Here is a 6,516-nt window from a genome sequence, read left to right as displayed (position 1 = left end):
CAACTGGGACACAGAGCTGGTGGTGCCCCTGCCCTCCTCCCAGGGGTCCTCTCTGGGGAGGCACCCTAAGCCCAGCTCCCCCCAGGCATACCCTGCACCCCAAGAATGCCCTTCTTGAGCATGTCCCAGGCACACCACAAGGAGCTGTTTGTGTGGACTGAGGGGTGCCTGACCCACTATGCCCTGCTGCTGATGATTTTCATGGTGCTCCTGGTGCATCTGAGAACCAGCGTTGCTGCTATTTTCTCAGCACTGACGCACATTTCGCCACTTATACAACTGCAAATGATGCAGCACTTTTCAAAGCACCCAGTACTGAGGCACTTCCATGTGTAAAAATGCCTTTAGTGTTTCCCAGGTGGTTTGGGTGGGGGCTTGAGCCAAGGAAAAATATATTTAGTACCCCAAAATTGAACCCGACTCTTGTTACTGCCAACTGGGGCCCAGCAGAAGGGTTATACATATTTTGCAATGTTTTCTGTTAAGATACATTTTTTTATATATAAAGCAGCCATAATTTGGGGATTTCCTTTTATTCAGATTACATCCCACTATATCATTTCTGATAACCTCCAGGCAACTACTGAAAATGACCCCTTCTTTTTTAATTTTAAAGATATGCCATGAATCTGTCTGTGTAAAAGTTATGAATTAAAATCTTATTTTATTCCAGTATCCTTAAATCTCACAATCATTTATTTTTTGATATGTTCACCACATTTTTATTGTTCTGGAGAAATAGGGTAGTGAGACTTTTTCTGTCCATGAAAAGGTTAATCATTAATGACTGTCAGCATGAGTTTTACCTGAGCAGAAGTAAAGAGGAATTACATGTGCCTGCAGCTTGTATAGGTGTACCTACAGGGCTAGATTTAAACCAACTACGAAAGCATACCCTTCTGTCCTGCCTAAGCTTCCTGTGAATCTCTCATATTTATATCTACACTGCAGACACTGTTGTGACTACAGCTCCTACAGATATATCCTACCTACCTTAGGTACTGATAGTGACAGAATGGACTAATCACCTGAGCAATGTGCCCAGCTTTTTTGGGGGGGAGGGGGGTTCAGCCTACTCCATTCCACGGTATTTTAGCTGAATTGCTAGCAGTTCCTCACCTATTTCAGAAATGTCTACATGAGCTGCAGTTTCAGAAACAAAAGAACCTTGATCAGAATGCAAACTTGATCGCGGCTTGCTTTGTAGAGTAAGTGTCATGTCTAACTGTGATACCACTTGAGGAACAAAGGGACGGGCTTCACAAAAAATGTGAGCAGGAGATATTCTGTGATTTAGAAGAGAAACTATGTGTGGAAGTAGGGGAAACAGTGGAGCCTGAACTAAATACTAAAAAATGGCATGCATATAAACATAATGGGATGTCTAATTAAGAATGTCTCTTTCCCTTTGTCTCTTGTCTATCCACCTCCATAGTAAGGCAAGTTTGCTCATGATTCATACCTTGTCATACTTCACAGTCTCATTGGAAGCAATTCAGTGCTTACATCTCCCAACTATTGGTGTTAATATCATATTTCTTCATATTGGTCTTCAGGGTGTCCTTGAAGCTCTTTTCCCACCCACATCTAGAGTGGTGAACATCAATGAGTTGGGAGTATATGTTTCAGGAGCCAGTTGTCAGGCATCTTGATTAAATGCCATCTACAATGGAGCTGGTGTTGTATAAACATGGCTTTAATGTTAGTAGAGTTTGAGTCAGAATGATGGCATTCATTCTTCTGTTCTTCCAGTTATCTTTGGAAAATCTTCCATATCATCGCTAATGGTAATGTTCCAAAGCTTTCAAGTGTTTCCACATTTCACACAGATAAGAATGACAACAGCCTGGTAGAAAAGTTTGGTTTGGAACCTGATGTCATAATCACTGAAGACACCGTTTCTGAGACTTCCGAAGGCAGCACTGGCAGATGTTAGCCTATCATAGCCTGTATTTATATTTTGGGAAAGATGGCTACTCAAGTAAGTTCAACATTTGGTAAGTTCAACATTTTCCAAAGATAGTCCTCTAATTGTAATATATAGAGGAGCCACTTGTTAGCTTGGGGTGGTTTTTGTGATGTTGACAGTGGGCCCACATCTATAAGGGCCTGTCAGGACACATGTGGGAGCACGTGCATGAGCGCGGTCGGTGAGCTAGTGCTGCATAAAGCTCAAGGCCCTGGGGGCACAGTGGGTCAGCATCACTGACCACAACTGACAGTCAGGGGTTGCTTACAGGTGCATGCCCTTTATATGACAGCTGGGTCAGACCCCAGAACCCTGGCCAGAGCCACACCATGTATTTGGTGGCCTGTTTGAGTCTCTACTGTGGCCTGGCAGCTGTGGCAAGGCTTCAGTGGGGGAAGGACCCTTGGGACACCAGGAGCCCATCCTGCCAAGGTCTCTGTCCTGACCATCATCCAGCAGGTCTAGCAGGAGGCCAGAGTGGCCATGGCACCACCTGCCCTCAGTAGCTCACTGGAGGGGTCCCCTGCCCAGGTAGCCAGACACCATGTCCCTGAACCCCAGGATACTGCTGGAAGCCACACATTTTCACCACCAGTAGGATCTCAGGCCACTGGACATACCTGTCATGTCCACCCAGTAAGCCCCCAAGTCCACCCTGCAGGAAGTCCCTCCCCACCCCTGCCCTTGCCCCCACTCCCGATCCAGCCTGGCCAAGCTCTCCCTGGCCCCCTGAGTTCCTCCCCACCCCCAACAGCATGCAGGGAGGCAGGAGGGAGTGAAAAAAATTATTGAGCATCCTATGCCCCCTCAGCTAGGCAGGCACAAGCCTCTCGCATGTGGAGGAATGCATTGATGCTGGTGGCAATATCATCCTTGGCTACAGGGGGCAGGGACATGTAGGCACAGGTACCCCTGCAGGGGGCAGGGAATGTTGCGGGGAAGTGCAGGCTTGTCCACTGCTCCATTGAAGCTCTGGGCCCCACGCTAAATTTTTAGGTACACCAGGAGCACCATGAAAATCATTAGCAGTATGGCGTAGTGGGTCAGGCACCCCTCTGTCCACACAAACAGCTCCTCGTGGTGTACCTGGGACACTCTCACAAAGGGCATTCTTGGGGTGCAGGGTACGCCTGGGGGGAGCTGGGCCTAGGATGCCTCCCCAGAGAGGACCCCTGGGAGGAGGGCAGGGGCACCACCAGCTCTGTGTCCCAGTTGGCCAGGAGCCTCTCATCTGAGCCCAGGCACCATGGGCCTGATGGCAATGGAGGAGGCAGCCTGGCCTGCAGGAGGAGAAGTGGGGAGAGTGGATCTGGAGCCATGGCAGCAGATGGATTTAGAAGATAACCAGTTGATGTTAAAGAGATTCTGGTCTATACGATATTGGATGCTGATGCCAAGTGGAAGTCTATCAGCAATGATATGCAGAAGAGTTGCAATACAGATGGAAAAGAATGTTGGTACAATCACACATCCTTGCTTGATTCCATTTCTAATAATGAAGGAGGCCATTTCTGAACCATTACTTAGAACAGTTGCTATCATGTTGTTATGATGGGAGCAAATTATAACAGGCATACAAATTTTATCAGAATCTTCCATAAGGCCTCTGTCAATTAAATGAAAGGCCTTAAGTTAATGAAGGCAATGCAAAGATGTAAGTGTTTCTTGTGGTACTTCTGCAGCTCACTAGCAACAAAGAACATACGTACTGTACCTCTGAGTGGTCTGTAACCACACTGAGACTTGGGAAGAAGCTCCTCAGCCAGGAAAGTAAGGATATTGATGAGAATGTGGGTGAGGAACTCCCCAACTATAGGCAGGAGTGCAATACCATGATCATTGGTATAACCTGTTCTATCTTCTTTTTTGAACTGAGTTCTTGTATGAAAAGAGGAGGAGTGCCTGCTTTCATGTTATAGAAATGTTATAAAAAAAGCAGTTACTGCTATTGTATTTTGCTTGAATCCTAAACCAGTACATGTGGAATAGTTGCTTCTGACTATACCTATCAAACTGACTTGCTATGAGATAAGCAGAGGAGCAGCCGATGTCTGGATTGCAACTTAAGTGTGATGCAAGCCATGGCCCTTTCAAGAGACTTACGCTAAACTTTAAAAGTGTGGCTAAATCATATGTCCCCAAGGATGTTTCTGAATGGCCACACAGTGAACCTTTACAGACTACAATCAGCCTGGTCAGCAAAGTAAAAAAAAAACAATCAACATGTCCAGCCAAACAGCAGTGAGATCAAATTAAACAAAGCAAAAGATCTAAGAGGAGGCATACAAGAAGGCCTTTAGATAACATAAGAATATTAGTAGAATGATTGATGTAAAGAAGTGTATTGGATGTAGTTGTGATATAACAGATATAGCACAGCTCTCACAAACAAACACCATGAGCATTAAAGTGATAATCATTCAGTATCAACTCTGCTGGGTCAGCCACATCATCTAGATCCCTGACTCCAGACTTCCAAAGTAAGTTTTATTCTGCCAGCTCAGTCAAAGCTTATGCTCAAGAGGAGGGCAAAGAAAGTGCTTCAAGGATGTCTTCAAGGCCAATCTGAAAAAAATGCAACAGCAACATCAACTTGTGGGATGCTATCACCCAGGACCACCCCAAATGGAAGCAGAGTTTTCTGCAAGGATCTTATCATTTTGAAACCTCATGACAACAACATGAGATGGAAAAGCAAGAGTGGCAGAAACAGCATGTTGCAGACCAAATCAGGAATCCAGAGCTATCCACCGCACAAGGAAACACATGCCTGAGTTGCAATAGAACCTGTTGATTCCAGATTGTCCTTGTCAACCATCTTCAGCCCTACGGGTATGATGATCATAGAAGACAATCATCCTTGACTGCAAGGGATTGCTGATAATGTTGCTGATGCTATTAGAGGTACATTTTTGTTATTTTTTTTTATAGAGAAACTGGGGGGAGGGGGATGGGGGGGAAGAGCTTTGCCAGTGAAGACCATGAAACAAGGCAAAAAAGAAAACAAGAAAGTGGCAGGTGACATTTCAAAATTGCAAAGAAAGGAGATAAAGAAGTGGAACTGTCCCTACAAAAATGGAAATGTTTACCAGGGTATAAATTGAATCTAACTCACACCCTTCTAGGACAGGAAAGAACTAGCTCAGTCCAATTCCCAAAGTTCTAGGGAAACAAAGGAATTTAAATAAATCAGTTAGTGAATGTGTATTAGAGTTAAGCATGTATATTTATATGATATTGGCTGGAGAGAAAACAGGAGAACTCGGCAAGTCTAAGAAGACTGGTTGCTGGTCCGTATACAATCTTCCTTCCTAGTCTCCCTAGGCAGAATTGATATTGTGCTGTTGCAGACAGCCAGATACACAGAGTTTTATTCTTGTGCTTTGGGGGCATAAACTATAAAAAGTTGGGCTATAGACATGTCTCTTACCTCTTTTATCAGTAGACAGCCTGTCAAGCTACGTGTAACAGGTAAGCTGTGCAAGCTAGAAACAAAGCTACTCAGCACTTTTAAGACAGAAGCACTTCTGGGTGTGTGCAGAAATAAATTTTATGCTTTAGGGAATTAAATGCAAGAAACCTAGGAAACTGGGGTGGCTCCAGTGTTGTGTATCAGCTGAGTGTGATTTTTCAACACTGACATTTTAAACTTAGGTGCCTAAATTCTTCCTATGTCCTATTTTAGATATGGCCTGTCTATAAGAGGTAAAGAAGAAGCTGGAGTTGCAGTGGTGCTTGTATAATCAGGAGGCTATATTTTGGCAGTAGGACAGCAATCTTGTACTTATCAGACTGTTTTTAAAGAAATAAACTGAAATGGCCAGTCTAGAAATGGATCAGCCTTATAATGGGACAGCTAATTTTAGAGGGATTGGACTATTCTCTTTGGCCCTCTGAGACAATGCAATATTGCCTGTGTTTCAAACTAGGTGCCACATGGGTGATTTTAATTTCATATTTTCATTGTCTGTACCGGTCACTTTGACACATTCTGAAATTAACAGTTATTAACTTATTTGATGGCATCTCAGGGTTCATATTATACTACAGAAGTGTATACATGTGAGTTCATGTACAAATTTCTCCCTGGCTTTTTCTTGTCTAAGTTTGATCATGTTCTTTAAAATAATTTAAAATAAATATAAACTTTAAAAATAAAGATGTACAACACAGGTCTACTTCTTTTCACCAAACTCAGTCATTTCACCCCATTTTCTGGAAAAAAAGATTCCTGAATCATTCAAGAATTTATACCTAGCTCTCCTATGTAATCACCCCTGGAAAACAGATCCATTTGTAAGCACCACAGCTGTCACTGAACATTTAGGATTCCAAACAGTGCCTGTTAGGGCAAAATGGCACATCTCAGTGCAGTCTTCATTTCAGGCTTCCAATTACAGCAAAGCATCAGTGGACTCTGAAGAAATAGATTGGCTGTAATGTTAAAAAGATATTGAAGATCATTTATATGAAGATTTACAAAAAATATGGTTCTTTGAGGGAGAAACGAAGTGCTTTTACCTGGTGTGATGCAGGCTACAGATTTG

Source organism: Gavialis gangeticus, unplaced genomic scaffold, assembly GCF_001723915.1.
Source record: "Gavialis gangeticus isolate Ggan-Ray unplaced genomic scaffold, GavGan_comp1, whole genome shotgun sequence".
NCBI classification, from domain to species: Eukaryota; Metazoa; Chordata; order Crocodylia; family Gavialidae; genus Gavialis; species Gavialis gangeticus.
Note: the sequence above shows the minus strand (reverse complement) of the source record.